This window comes from Nerophis lumbriciformis, linkage group LG04, assembly GCF_033978685.3.
Source record: "Nerophis lumbriciformis linkage group LG04, RoL_Nlum_v2.1, whole genome shotgun sequence".
Classification (NCBI taxonomy): Eukaryota; Metazoa; Chordata; class Actinopteri; order Syngnathiformes; family Syngnathidae; genus Nerophis; species Nerophis lumbriciformis.
In genome coordinates, this window is record NC_084551.2 from 20042086 (window position 1) to 20059090 (window position 17005).

Below are 17005 nucleotides of genomic sequence, written 5' to 3' on the forward strand. Positions count from 1 at the left end.
GACCAGGGGCCCCCAAACTTTTTGACCGCATTGGGTTAAAAAAAAAATTGGCCGGGGCTGTATATATATATATATATATATATATATATATATATATATATATATATGTATAATGGATAAACCACAGTAACCTTGACTATATATATATATATATATATATATATATATATATATATATAGTCAAGGTTACTGTGGTTTATCCGTTATACAGTGCTCAATACCGGGGTAGAGCGGAATATACGTTAAGTCAGGGAAAAACACGGACGCTAGATTTCCCTGCTCTTCAGGGAGTTGCTCTTTTTTCTTTCCCTGAAGAGCAGGGAAACCTGCGAAACAGGCTTGGAGGGATGAAATAGCCTCCGTGTTTTTTCCTGACCCAACTTGTAAATATATATGTGTATATATATATATATATATATATATATATATATATATATATATATACACATATACACATACATACACATATATATATATGTGTATGTATGTATATATATATATATATATTTATACTATATATATATATATACTGTATATGTATATATATATATATATATATATATATATATATATATATATATATATATATATATATATATATATATATATATATATATATTCCAAGCGCGCTGATGTCAAGTTATTGATGGGAAAATGCATTTTTAGACAATATGATTTGCCTGAGCGGCTAGGAGACACCGAGAGTAACAAGCGGTAGAAAATGGATTAGAAAGGACAGATTTAAAAATTGATTACATTTTTTTAACTTGGGACTTGCCGCGGGCCGGATCTTGGACGCTGGCGGGCCGTAGTTTAGGGACCCCTGATATAGACAATAATGGCTATCATTACAAGTGAATAGTAAGTCTACTAATATACAAGCTGCGCACATCCAATATTTGCAAACTGTAATAAAAATTGTGAAATATGAGGGCTGTACAAATTTTTGTGAGATGCAGTAAATGTTGAAAGCAAAATGGATATGTAGTTCAATCTGAGGAGTAAAAAATATGCTCCAGACAATCAGTTTAATGGTGAAGAGCAGATGTTAACAATATGTGCATCACATGTAATGTGGATGTATAACAATAGTACAAAAAGTCATGACGCAGAAATACATTGTGTTAAAAAATTATCTCGCTTTACTAAATTGCAAAAGGCATTGTAATGTAGCTTTCAATGTATCTTTATATTATTTCTTTAAGTGATATTTTCAATTTGTAGTCCATGACATGCATGACTCTGGGCCAGGTAAATGTTGGCTTTTTTTGTGATATAATAATTTGTCCATATTTTTTGCTTTAAATTGTGCAGCTTCAAATAATGCATTAAGGTCTTCTGGCACGTACAGTCGTTGCTTCAAATATTGAGGCTTCACCACATCGCAGATTTTGGGAGGATATTTTTTAACATTTTTAAACATAGGTGTTTTTGTCCTAAATTAAGCATTTTTATGCATGAGCATGGCTCAATAAACTGAAGATATCAGTCTTACAGTGGTATTGGCCACCACAGGAGACCAAACTGAAATCGCACTGTTCAATAACATGGCCACTGATTGGTTCAGCCTCAGGCACCATTTACATATTGTGTTAAAAAGTGTAAAGGTGACAAAAGGGGGTTATTTCATGTTTAAAGGGCACTTATGATATAAAAAAAATTATATGGTCGTAAACAGCTTGTTCATGTCATGATCTGTGGTCCGGATCATGTTTGTGTTATGTTCTGTTAGTTTTGGACTCCAGTAGTTCCTGTTTTTGTGCACTCTTGTTTGTTTTGGTTGCCATGGTTGCGTATTAGTTTCCCCTGCCTCTTGTGTTCGGGACGCTCACCTGGCTCTAATCAAGAGACATTATTTAAGCCTGCCTTTGCCAGTCAGTCGGCCTGGTGTCATTGTTTGTTTCATGCAATGCCATAGTTTATGCTGTCTGTTTGCCTCATGCCTTGCCACGTAAGTCGTGTATGTTTCCTGCCCTAAGTTTTTGCCTTAGCTTCCGCGTGCGATTGGCACGCTTGCCTTTGTGTCGTTAGTTGGATAATTAAATCATGTTTTACCTGCACGCCTTGTCCAGAGTAGTCCGTTTGCATCTCGGGGAAACAAACCTCGCAGCAAGCTGCAACCACACCGTGACAGTTCATGCTTTAGGTATGAAAATATTATATTTGTAATGAATTATTTTTACTTTGCAGAAATTACTTTATCGCAGAGATGTCCGGAACCAATTAACAGAGATAAGCGAGGGATGACTGTACACCTAAGACATAAGAGAATTATAGCCTAAAATTATAGCCCTGTCACATTTGCTTTCATACCATCCATCCATCCATCCGTCCCTCTCGGGGTAGCAGGTGTGCTGGAGCCTATCCCAGCTGCACTCAGGCAGATGGCAGTGTACACCCTGGACAAGTCACCACCTCATCATAATTTACTAATAGAACATTTGGGGAGAGCACACATTGTTACAGTTTATTAATAGCTATATTCAACTACCTGTAGGTAGTTGAATATAGTGGTCATTAGTGATCCGTTGCAAAATATCAGACAAAAACAGAATTCAACGAAAACTGCAACTTTTGTAGTTTTTTAGCATTCACAATAAATTAAAAAGGTAATAACAAACACATCGGATTCTTTGTTACAGCACTTGATTCTGCTAAATGATACTAAGCAGACAGAGTTTTGTTATCCGCAATGTTCAGCCATGCAAATATTATCAACATAAAATTTGCATCAAAAAAAAAAAAATACACAAGAAGTGGACCGCATCAAAATATTATTATTGTTATTTTATTATTATTATTATTATTATTATTATTATTATTATTATTATTATATGGATATGTTTTTACCGTTTATTTCCAGTTTTTTAAAGTAACAAAGTACAAAAACTTAGTTGCTGTAATTAAGTTTATTTTTTACATATGGGTATGTACTTTACTCTGTTATATGTTTGACAACTTTCATGTTTTACTGCACTACATTTACTACATCCATCCATCCATCCATCCATCCATCTTCTTCCGCTTATCCAAGGTCGGGTCGCGGGGGCAGCAGCCTAAGCAGGGAAGCCCAGACTTCCCTCTCCCCAGCCACTTCGTCCAGCTCCTCCCGGGGGATCCCGAGGTGTTCCCAGGCCAGCCGGGAGACATAGTCTTCCCAACGTGTCCTGGGTCTTCCCCGTGGCCTCCTACCGGTCGGACATGCCCTAAACACCTCCTTAGGGAGGCGCTCGGGTGGCATCCTGACCAGATGCCCGAACCACCTCATCTGGCTCCTCTCAATGTGGAGGAGCAGCGGCTTTACTTTGAGCTCCCCCCGGATGACAGAGCTTCTCACCCTATCTCTAAGGGAGAGCCCCGCCACCCGGCGGAGGAAACTCATTTTGGCCGCTTGTACCCGTGATCTTGTCCTTTCGGTCATAACCCAAAGCTCATGACCATAGGTGAGGATGGGAACGTAGATCGACCGGTAAATTGAGAGCTTTGCCTTCCGGCTCAGCTCCTTCTTCACCACAACGGATCGATACAGCGTCCGCATTACTGAAGACGCCACACCGATCCGCCTGTCGATCTCACGATCCACTCTTCCCTCACTCGTGAACAAGACTCCGAGGTACTTGAACTCCTCCACTTGGGGCAAGATCTCCTCCCCAACCCGGAGATGGCACTCCACCCTTTTCCGGGCGAGAACCATGGACTCGGACTTGGAGGTGCTGATTCTCATCCCAGTCGCTTCACACTCAGCTGTGAACCGATCCAGTGAGAGCTGAAGATCCTGGCCAGATGAAGCCATCAGGACCAAATCATCTGCAAAAAGCAGAGACCTAATCCTGCAGCCACCAAACCGGATCCCCTCAACTCCTTGACTGCGCCTAGAATTCTGTCCATAAAAGTTATGAACAGAATCGGTGACAAAGGGCAGCCTTGGCGGAGTCCAACCCTCACCGGAAACGTGTCCGACTTACTGCCAGCAATGCGAACCAAGCTCTGACACTGATCATACAGGGAGCGGACCGCCACAATCAGACAGTCCGAAACCCCATACTCTCTGAGCACTCCCCACAGGACTTCCCGAGGGACACGGTCGATTGCCTTCTCCAAGTCCACAAAGCACATGTAGACTGGTTGGGCAAACTCCCATGCACCCTCAAGGACCCTCCCGAGAGTATAGAGCTGGTCCACAGTTCCACGACCAGGACGAAAACCACACTGTTCCTCCTGAATCCGAGGTTCGACTATCCGGCGTAGCCTCCTCTCCAGTACACCTGAATAGACCTTACCGGGAAGGCTGAGGAGTGTGATCCCACGATAGTTAGAACACACCCTACGGTTCCCCTTTTTAAAGAGAGGAACCACCACCTCGGTCTGCCAATCCAGAGGTACTGCCCCCGATGTCCATGCGATGCTGCAGAGTCTTGTCAACCAAGACAGCCCTACAGCATCCAGAGCCTTAAGGAACTCCGGGCGGATCTCATCCACCCCCGGGGCCTTGTCACCGAGGAGCTTTTTAACTACCTCAGCAACCTCAGCCCCAGAAATAGGAGAGCCCACCACAGATTCCCCAGGCACTGCTTCCTCATAGGAAGACGTGTTGGTGGGATTGAGGAGGTCTTCGAAGTATTCCCTCCACCGATCCACAACTTCCGCAGTCGAGGTCAGCAGAACACCATCCGCACCATACACGGTGTTGGTAGTGCACTGCTTCCCCTTCCTGAGGCGGCGGATGGTGGTCCAGAATCGCTTCGAAGCCGTCCGGAAGTCGTTTTCCATGGCTTCCCCGAACTCCTCCCATGTCTGAGTTTTTGCCTCCGCGACCGCTGAAGCCGCACACCGCTTATCCTGTCGGTACCTGTCCGCTGCCTCAGGAGTCCCATGAGCCAAAAGAACCCGATAGGACTCCTTCTTCAGCTTGACGGCATCCCTCACCGCCGGTGTCCACCAACGGGTTCTAGGATTACCGCCACGACAGGCACCAACTACCTTGCGGCCACAGCTCCAATCAGCCGCCTCGACAATAGAGGTGCGGAACATGGTCCACTCGGACTCAATGTCCAGCACCTCCCTCGTGACATGTTCAAAGTTCTTCCGGAGGTGGGAATTGAAACTCTCTCTGACAGGAGACTCTGCCAGACGTTCCCAGCAAACCCTCACAATGCGTTTGGGCGTGCCAGGTCTGTCCGGCATCCTCCCCCACCATCGCAGCCAACTCACCACCAGGTGGTGATCGGTAGAAAGCTCCGCCCCTCTCTTCACCCGAGTGTCCAAAACATGAGGCCGCAAATCCGATGACACAACTACAAAGTCGATCATAGAACTGCGGCCTAGGGTGTCCTGGTGCCAAGTGCACATATGGACACCCTTATGCTTGAACATGGTGTTCGTTATGGACAATCCGTGACGGGCACAAAAGTCCAATAACAAAACACCACTTGGGTTCAGATCCGGGCGGCCATTCTTCCCAATCACGCCTCTCCAGGTTTCACTGTCGTTGCCAATATGAGCGTTGAAGTCCCCCAGTAGAACGAGGGAATCACCCGGGGGAGCACTCTCAAGTACTCCCTCGAGTGAATCCAAAAAGGGTGGGTACTCTGAGCTGCTGTTTGGCGCGTAAGCGCAAACAACAGTCAGGACCCGTCCCCCCACCCGAAGGCGGAGGGAAGCTACCCTCTCGTCCACCGGGTTGAACTCCAACATGCAGGCTCTGAGCCGGGGGGCAACAAGAATTGCCACCCCAGCCCGTCGCCTCTCACTGCTGGCAATGCCAGAGTGGAAGAGAGTCCAGCCCCTCTCGAGAGAACTGGTTCCAGAGCCCTTGCTGTGCGTCGAGGTGAGTCCGACTATATCCAACCGGAACTTCTCTACCTCGCGCACTAGCTCAGGCTCCTTCCCCCCCAGCGAAGTGACGTTCCACGTCCCAAGAGCTAGCTTCTGTAGCCGAGGATCGGACCGCCAAGTGCCCTGCCTTCGGCTACCGCCCAGCTCACATTGCACCCGACCTCTATGGCCCCTGCTATGGGTGGTGAGCCCATTGGAGGGGTGACCCACGTTGTCTCTTCGGGCTGTGCCCGGCCGTGCCCCAACTCCGGGCCTGGCTCCGGAGGGGGGCCCCGGTGACCCGCGTCCGGGCGAGGGAAATCTGAGTCTCGGTTCTTGCATTTCCATAGAAGTCTTCGAGCTGCTCTTTGTCTGATCCCTCACCTAGGACCTGTTTGTCTTGGGAGACCCTACCAGGGGGCATGGAAGCCCCCGGACAACATAGCTCCGAGGATCATTGGGACGCGCAAACTCCTCTACCACGTTAAGGTGGCAGCTCAGAGAGGAGATTTACTACATAAAATAGATTATTTTTACGCCAAGTGCAAAGAAGAAGAAAAAGAAGCCCCATTTATAACATAGGCCTAGGTATGGTATCAGAAAAGTATTGGTATCGGTCGATACCCAAATCTGGGTGTTGGTTTAAAAAATGTGGATTATTGCATCACAGGGGATAATACACACTTTGTTTAAATACTTTTGATACTTAAGTACAATAAAAGTCAGGTACTTTTAAGACTTTTACTCTAGTGATATTCTAAAATGCAACTTTAACTTCTAACAAAGTCATGTTCCGGTCAGATATTTGTACTTCTACTTAAGTTTTGCGTTCAAGTACTTTATACAAGACCGTTTATTACAACAGAGTATGGACCTGATCTACTAAAATCCAAATAACGCTCTAAACAGCTTGTGTAAACTAGGATATTGTGTGTACTTTTAGTGGGTGTATTCCTGTGCTCTCCAACCTGTGTGTAATGTTATTGAACCAACACCACACATCTATGATCGGTAACACCTTTTCTGCAATACCGAATCACAATCAATAGACAACAGAAGCTATTTTAGCACACTGATGCGCTGCAGGAAGATGGTGGACTATAGCAATTGCAGTGCTTTCAAGCGTCTAGAATGTTTCAAACCCAAGAAAATGCTAATTGAAAGGCTTTTTTTTTTCTTTTCATATAGGTGATATATAATAATAATGTATTTCCTAAATTAAAAAATGAACGGCATTTTAAAAAATCGCCAACAGACACCAAAATACATCTCCAAATTTATTTTAATCAGCCTCTTAAGTCATCCAGCAGCTACAGTATAAAATTATGAAAACGCAAAATAGCTCCCGCAGAACAGTGATCAGTCTTGATAAATCACTTTGCGCATATTAAAGACCTACTGTATATTTGCATCACCTCCATATTGTGGGCGCTCTGATGATCAGCATGCATTCTGCATATTCATGAAGACAGACATGCTAAATGGATTGCCTTCTTTATTTTGTGCACTTAAGAGACACAATCCTGTGCGCACAAGTTTAATAGAACATCTGTGTGCATGATATCAAGTTTGCACATGTTTTGATACACGCAAACCTTTAGTAGATCAGACGCTAAATGTATGCCTCAACCTTGAGAAATCCAAAACCAACTTTTTATGTTCTTCTCTGCATTCAGGTATTGCTTCCAGTAAATTCTTTTCTCACTAATTTTACAGAAACTAGCATAAAATATATACTATACTACTAAACTTTAACCCAATCCCGGTGCCATTGGTGGGCCTGCCCAGTAGGCACAAGACGTTGATACAATGTTGATTATACATACATGTCCTTTAAAACTGACTTCAAAACAAAGTTGCCAAATAGTTGGATTTGTAAATTGAGACAACGTCCAACGTTGGCTCCACGTTGTTGGTTGGGAAATGACCAAATTCCAATGGTCAAATCAACGTCACAACCTGACATTGAATAAACGGCGTCTAATAGCATGTTGTTTCAACGTTGTATTTGTGTTGTAAAATATTGGTTGGAAAAATTACCAGAATTCGATGGTGAAAATCAACATCAGAACCCAATATTGATTCAACGTTGTCAAAAAGCATGTTTTTTCGACGTTATGTTTGAGTTGCCCAAAGTAAGGACCTAATTCAACAAGTTCTCAACGTTGTTTTAATGTCTTGTGCCTGTTGGGTGGGTGGGCCGTGCCCGCCCCCAGAGTTTCTGTGCCCACCCTGGGATGGAAGCTGTTGATTTAATTTGAAGTAAATTATATTTATATTATATTTGGGTTTTGTATTTTACATCAAAGCAGGTAAAAATAATACGATAAGTAATCAAAACAAAGGCACGTTGACTAAAACGATAACACAAGTAACTGACATGTTCCTTGAAGTACAAATACGAGACAAAAATTGTGACACAAACGAAGTACAATCAATTTCGTCTTGTCATTGGGTGGGACAAGTTCGGAAAATATTCAATGATTATTGGATATTTATTACAAATCAGCTATTTAATGGCGTACATTGAAAGAGGGGTGGGGGGTAATTATGAAGTAGAGCTAATCAGATGATTTTCCTTGTGAAAGGAGGAAGTCACTGCCAAAAAACAAAATGTGCAGATGTAACGTGTTTCACATCGTAATATGTGTACAACTGGGAGAAAGCGAAGAGAACACATTTAATTTTCACTCCTATGATGCCATCAGCAGGCGGGTTATCCATCGTGACATCTATCCATCCATCCATTTTCTACCGCTTGTCCTGTTCAGGGTCGCGGGGGGTGCTGGAGCCTATCTCAGCTGCATTCGGGCGGAAGGCGGGGTACACCCTGGACAAGCCGCCACCTCATTGCAGTCGTGACATCTAAATCTACTTAAATCGACCTTTTAAAAAGCTGAAATCTACCCCAAACGACAACTTAGTGGTTGCCAAAAAGAGATTTAAAATAATGTTTTGATATTGACACATCTCATCTGTGCATCTTGAGGGTTATTCTAGTAATTTATGCACAGATGAGATGTGTCAATACAAAAATATTACTTAGAATCTCTTTTTGGCAACCAAGAATACATTGATTTAATGAATACATTCAAACACTTTATTATTATGTATTGTGTGCATGAACAAAGAGCAGTTAATATTGTGTATAGCTTTTAAACAAGAAAGATGTTTAGGCACATCAACATGCAATCAATGAAAGTCATTTACAATCTCGTTAGTACCATAAAAATGGCCAACTTTTTCATTGTTCGGACACAATAAAGGCTTAAATCATTTTAAACACATATCCTTACAATGATGTAATGTAAGTGTTTGTTTTACATGTAGTAATCAGTTGTGGACAGACGGAGCCCCAGCAGTGCAGCTCTAACAAGTGTGCGTGCTCCAGCAGCGGGAATCCATTTTGGCAGGCCCCATCCCCTGGAAAAATGTAATGCCCGCCCTTTAAATGTTTTTCTGCAGCCGGATCTATTTCAACCTGAGATTCTTCTTTCAAATGCTGTTTTCCGACAACAAAATTCCTCGAGCCGCTCACACTGTCCTGAGGAAACCTTAGGTTACTGCTCCAAAGTCACCATCTCCATCCTTCTCCATACTTACCATTTTGTAGTTTCATAAAAAGCAGATACGCTATTAAAAAAAAAACATAATTGTCATGACGAATGCTTTAAATCCCAGCCCCCAGGCCTTTTTACCAGACTTTGTGGTGGAATGATGGTAAGCAGAGAGAAACGTTGCATTTAGTACCACTTTAAACGCTTATCATTCTCAGCCTATGAAAATATTATGAGTGAGGGTCATCGCTTTGCCTGAGGTGGTCAAGAGGTGGTTTTAGGGCTACCTTGGGGCTCAGTGTGATCAACTGTTATTCTCCTACAATTAGGGACGCCTAAAGTGGCTGCAAAGAAAAATTAACCCACATATAAACATATGATTAATGGACTAATGTAAACGTGAAAATAAAGCTTAATGATCCGTCTGACATTATTAGTGTAGCATATGGAATTAATTAGTTGACGATATAATGACAAATGGTATGCTTTTCCAACGTTGTGAATGAAGGAAGCCGCAAATTCTAATATGTTCACATCTGCACAGATAAATAAGCACACCCCCACACCTCCGCTCAGACGGAAATTTCCTGTTAAGTAGTGGTGGGAGATGGATATGAAAGATCTGTCATTCGGCTAGTAGCTCATGTCAGCAGACAGTTTACAAAAGGAAGATTAAATATCATTAAATACTATGTAATGCCTCGCATGACAAGACAATGTGTGGTGTGTGGAAAGGGGGGCAAAAAACACAAAAATATCAGTGTAGAGCAGAGGTCCCCAAACTTTTTGACTCGGGGGCCGCATTGGGTTAAAACAATTTGGCCGGGGCCCGGGCTGTACATATATATATATATATATATATATATATATATATATATATATATATATATATATCCTTGAGCAAGACACTTCACCCTTGCTCCTGATGAGCCTGGTTATCGCCGTGCATGGCAGCTCCCGCCATCAGTGTGTGAATGTGTGTGTGTGAATGGGTTAATGTGGAAAATAGTGTCTAAGCGCTTTGAATTCCTTAAAAAAGGTAGAAAAGCGCTATACAAGTACAACCCATTTACCATTTACCATATATATATATATATATATATATGTATATATATATATATATATATATATATATATATATATATATATATATATATCCAGCCCGGCCCCCGGGCAAATTGTTATATGTATGTAGGAGACGCAGAGAGTAAAAAGCAGTAGAAAATGGAATAGAAAGGATAGATTTTCAAAAATAATAAAAAGATAAATAAAATAAAGTATTTTTATTTGTATTTATTTTTTTAACTTGGGACTTCTTGCGGGCCAGATTTTGGACGCTGGTGGGCCGTAGTTTGGGGACCACTGGTGTAGAGTATTGACGTTATAAATGGAAATACACTATCAGCAGTGGGTATCTTATTTTCTTCCAAAAATGTCCACAAACCATTAAATGGATTTATTGTCATCATTTGCAGTGTATTTTTGGGGTTACCTAAGTAAAAGAGCTCCAATATGCGTCATATAGATTGTGCGGGTGTACAGTTAAGTGTTGAGACTTAAGAAATGCTGTAGGTTAATGTAAAAAAAAAAAAAAAAAAGAGTTAAGGTGAAAAACTTGTGTTCTCTTTACAGATTAATATATATTCGTTGTGCATACTTAATCAGTAACAGAATAAGAATAGTTCACATTAACGTACAGGTACCCGTATGTCTCATAAAGGAACGTTCTCAAATCATGTTCAAGACAATATCGCCTTCTGATGGCCTAAGAAGGTAATGCAGGGTACTGCACACTATTTTTCCACCTCCGTGCTCCAAAAATGAACTAATAAATGCTGATAGAATGAAGTTAATGATAAATAATTGTAGTATTAGTATTATTATTATTATCACTATTATCATTATTATTTTTATTATTATCATTATTATTATTATTATTGGTAGTAGTAGTAGTAGTTTTAGTTGTAGTAGTAGTAGTAATAGTAGTAGTATTGTCATCATTATTATCTAATATTATATGTTAACAATTCTAAAATACTAGCAAATGTTGAGTCACTCCTGTTGGATTCACGGCTGTACATTCACAGTTTGTCCACATGGTGTCACTGTCGTTTCAAGTTTGCATTGTGGTGAGTCATAAACGGATGCATGTAGTCGCTCAAAGGGGCAAGCGGTAGGAAATGGATGGATGGATGTAGTCACTCACTGAACCGGTTAGCTCTGGGGTCTGCAACCCAGGGCTCCGGAGCCGCAGGGGCTCTTTCATGCCTCCACCCTGGCTCCTTTTGGCTTTTAAAAAATGTCAATAAATAATGGCTATTTCATTTTAATCGATTTAATCGATTTTTTTTATGTAACCGTTTTTATTTTAGAGAGTTTGTGATCTGGCAATTATTGCAATATCGAAATGTACGTAACACCCCTTATGTGTCATCTTTTGCTGCCAAGCAATTGTGTTGTTTTTAGTAGTCAACCCCCGGTAAACTGGCAATGGAGAAATCAAAAAGAGAAACATTTCTGGTGAAAATAGAACATTTAATGCTTCATTGACGGATTCATTTGCGTTCCCTGTTGATGAGGTTGGTTCACCTGTGTGCTTAATATGTGGGGAGAAAATGGCAAACAACACAAAATCAAATGTGGAAATACATTTCCAGGACAAACACACAACATTCGCGGAAAAATACTACTGAGCTGTAGATGACCGAAAAAGAGCAGTTCCGGAACTGCTGCAGAAAGCTGATCAGAGCAAAAATACTTGCTGAGTCATATTATGTCTAGTGTTTGATTTCATAAATGCTATTGCATAAATGTAATGAAAGTAAAAGTAGTGTTGTCATTTTAGGGCTCAAACAGAGTTTGCGGCTCTAGGTGGGTTTTATTTAGTGGGAAATGGTCTCAAATGGCTCTTTGTATGCTGAAGGTTGCCGACTCCTGGGTTAGCTCATGAGCACAAAGTTGTTGAATAATACGTGATACACCCATATGGAACATCATATGAAACATGCATCTTCTACCGCTGTGCCCCGTTCGGGGTCGCGGGGGGTGATGGAGTCTATCTCAGCTGCTTTGGGGCAGAAGGTGGGGTACACCCTGGACAAGTCGCCACCTCATCGCAGGGCCAACACAGATAGACAGACAACATTCACACTCACATTCACACTTTAGGGCCAATCTAGTGTTGCCAATCAACCTATCCCCAGGTGCATGTCTTTGGAGGTGGGAAGAAGCCGGAGTACTTGGAGGGAACCCACGCAGTCACGGGGAGAACATGCAAACTCCACACAGAAAGATCCCGAGCCCAGGATCGAACCCAGGACCTTCGTATTGTGAGGCACACTCACTAACCCCTTTTTCCACCGTGCTACACCCATTTGAAACAGTCACACACAAATTATTATTCATTCTTCATTTAATTATCTTGTGACATCGATTGACTAAAGCAGGGGTGTCAAACTAATTTTAGCTCAGGGGCCGCATGGAGGAAAACCTATTCCCACGTGGGCCGGTTGGGTAAAATCATGGCATAGTAACTTAAAAATACAACTACGACAACTTGAGATTGCTTTCTTTGTTTTACTTTGGCCCAAAATAGAACAAGGACATTCTGAAAATGTACATATCACAAATAATCCTCTTGACAAAACACCATTAAGAACACAATGAAATTAGACTTAATCTCAGTGTTTCTACACACCAATTAAACTATAAGTCACAGCCCATCTAAACAAAATGAAGCATAAATAAAAACGCTTCTATGTATCAACTACCTCATTTGTCATTTCCATTGCTGACTTTCTTTAAATTTGCGCAGAACAAAATATTTTTCACAGAACTACCAATAGTGCAGTGTCTTATCCAGCATTTTAAGTGAGGTTACCAATTGTTTATTTTACTCCAGTTTGTTTTACATTGGGCGGAGGGGGAAGAGTCGCAGCCCCGCTTTAACGTGTACCTCTTGCTTGGTATACTTGCTCGCCCCGATGTAAACTATTTGCTTGCCTAACAGGATTGCTATTGTGACATCAAATGGACACTTTTAGAACAGCATTTAAAAATGCAGCTCAACTTTACACTTAGCAAACTCATCTCGCGGGAAAGATTGAACCTGCGAGCCGCATGTTTGACATCCCTGGACTAAAGTATTTGGGATGACAGCAACTATAAAAGTGAAAATGGAAGTAAATAAAGTTTAATAACAACTTCCTTTGCAGCTCTGCAACATGATGTCACTGATGTAGCTGTTGGACACAAACATGTTTTTAATAGTCTTTGACTCAAACTTGAATTTAATTTGATGCATGTTTTAGACTAAATTTATTGTTCAATAATTTATTTTCTTTAGTGCAAAATAACAAAATTAACCTCATTAAAGCCTCAGGGGGGGATCAAACTCAGTATGTCTGCCATACAAGACCATGCACGGAAGAATTGATTTTGCTATTACAAAACCCAAAACCAGTGAAGTTGGCATGTTGTGTTAACCGTTAATAAAAACAGAATACAATGATTTGCAAATCCTTTTCAAGCTATATTCAATTGAATAGACTGCAAAGACAACATACTTACATTCGAACTGGAAAACTTTATTTTTTGCAAATTTTAGCTCATTTAGAATTTGATACCTGCAACATGTTTGAAAAAAGCTGGCAAAAGTGGCAAAAAAGACTGAGAACGTTGAGGAATGCTCATTAAACACTTATTTCAAACATCCTACAGGTGAACAGGCTAATTGGGAACAGGTGGGTGCCCATTTCCCATGATTGGATATAAAAGCAGCTTCCATGAAATGCTCAGTCATTCACAAACAAGGATGGGGCGAGGGTCACCACTAGTGATGGGTTGATGAGGCGCCATGAAGCGTTTCGACACATTGCAAAACTGTATTGATACTGTATTGATACTGTGTCACTAAATACTGACATCTGCTGGACATTAAAAATCCCTACAGGCAACCTATGGACCGACTCAACTGACACTGATTTTATGACCTAGTATATACAATAAAATAAACCAAGTCATTGTATTTCATTTAGGATTAGTTCATATCTTCATTTAAATAAAAATATATTCGTATCTTTTTTAGATACAGTCAATAAAAAATGTGAACATGGATCATAACATGGAAATCTAAAAGAATGTGTTGTGAATGAGGATGCTTGTGGACTGGGATTTTTTTTAATTAATTTTTTACACATTTTTATTTTTTTTAAAAACAGTTTTTCCAACGTATTCAATTTTAGACTATTTCTTTCATTGATTGATTGAGACTTTTATTAGTAGGTTGCACAGTGAAGTACATATTCCGTACAATTGACCACTAAATGGTGACCCCCCCAATAAGTTTTTCAACTTGTTTAAGTCGGGGTCCCTGATTCATGATACAGACATATACTAACATCATAATATCAATCAATCAATCAATCTTTATTTATATAGCCCTAAATCACAAGTGTCTCAAAGGGCTGCACAAGCCACAACGACATCCTCGGTACAAAGCCCACATACGGGCAAGGAAAAACTCACCCCAGTGGGACGTCGATGTGAATGACTATGAGAAACCTTGGAGAGGACCGCATATGTGGGTAACCCCCCCCCTCTAGGGGAGACCGAAAGCAATGGATGTCGAGTGGGTCTGACATAATATTGTGAGAGTCCAGTCCATAGTGGATCCAACATAATAGTAAGAGTCCAGTCCATAGTGGGGCCAGCAGGACACCATCCCGAGCGGAGACGGGTCAGTAGCGTAGAGATGTTCCCAGCCGATGCACAGGCGAGCGGTCCACCCCGGGTCCCGACTCTGGACAGCCAGCACTTCATCCATGGCCACCGGACCTGTGCCCCCCCCCCCCCTCAAGGAAAAGGGGAGCAGAGGAGAAAAGAAAAGAAACGGCAGATCAACTGGTCTAACAGGGGGGCTTTTTAAAGGCTAGAGTATACAAATGAGTTTTAAGATGGGACTTAAATGCTTCTACTGAGGTAGCATCTCTAATTGTTACCGGGAGGGCATTCCATAGTACTGGAGCCCGAATAGAAAACGCTCTATAGCCCGCAGACTTTTTTTGGGCTCTGGGAATCACTAATAAGCCGGAGTTCTTTGAACGCAGATTTCTTGCCGGGACATATGGTACAATACAATCGACAAGATCGGACGGAGCTAGACCGTGTAGTATTTTATACGTAAGTAGCAAAACCTTAAAGTCACTTCTTAAGTGCACAGGAAGCCAGTGCAGGTGAGCCAGTATAGGCGTAATATGATCAAACTTTCTTGTTCTTGTCAAAAGTCTAGCAGCCGCATTTTACAATAATATAGTAAATAATAATAATACAGTCATCACACAAGTTAATCATCAGAGTATATACATTGAATTATTTACATTATTTACAATCCGGGGTGTGGGATATAGAGAGAGGGGGGGGTTAAGTTTGGTTGTTATCAACACTTCAGTCGTCTCTTCTTAGTTATTATTTCTCCGGCTGTAGAAAAGACCTGCTCACAGGGCACGAGGAGGCGGGAGAGCGACACAGTTCGCGTATCGGTCACGTGACCAAAACAGCACATGATCGGTCACGTGACTTTCTAAAAGCGGTACGTGCACCGACACAGGGTTTCGCTCTATGAGCTCGACGCATGCGCCGATGCATCGGTGTTGCCGGACCCATCACTAGTCACCACTTTGTGAACAAATGCGTGAGCAAATTGTCGAACAGTTTAAGAACAACATTTCTCAACGAGCTATTGCAAGGAATTTAGGGATTTCACCATCTGTAATATCATCAAAAGGTTCAGAGAATCTGGACAAATCACTGCACGTAAGCGATGATATTATGGACCTTCGATCCCTCAGGCGGTACTGCATGAAAAAGCAACATCAGTGGGTAAAGGATATCACCACATGGGCTCAGGAACACTTCAGAAAACCACTGTCAGTAACTACAGTTTGTCGCTACATCTGTAAGTGCAAGTTAAAACTCTATATGCAAAGTGAACGCCATTTATCAACAACACCCAGAAACACTGCTGGCTTCGCTGGGCCCGGGCTCATCTAAGATGGACTGATGCAACGTGGAAAAGTGTTCTGTGGTCTGACGAGTCCACATTTCAAATTGTTTTGGAAGCTGTGGCTGTCGTGTCTTCCGGAACAAAGAGGAAAAGAACCACCCGGATTGTTATAGGCGCAAAGTTCAAAAGCCAGCATCTGTGATGGTATGGGGGTGTATCAGTGCCCAAGGCATGGGTAACTTACACATCTGTGAAGGCACCATTAATGCTGAAAGGTTCATACAGGTTTTGGAGCATCATATGTTGCCATCCAAGCAACGTTATCATGGACGCCCCTGCTTATTTCAGCAAGACAATGCCAAGCCACGTGTTACAACAGCATGGCTTCATAGTAAAAGAGTGCGGGCACTAGACTGGCTTGCTTGTAGTCCAGACTTGTCTCCCATCGACAATGTGTGGCGCAACATGAAGCCTAAAATGCCACAACGGAGACCCCAAACCGTTGAACAACTTAAGCTGTGCATCAAGCAAGAATGGGAAAGAATTCCACCTGAAAAGCTTCAAAAATTAGGTCTCCTCAGTTCCTAAACATTTAGTGAGTGTTGTTAAAAGGAAAGGCCATGTAACACAG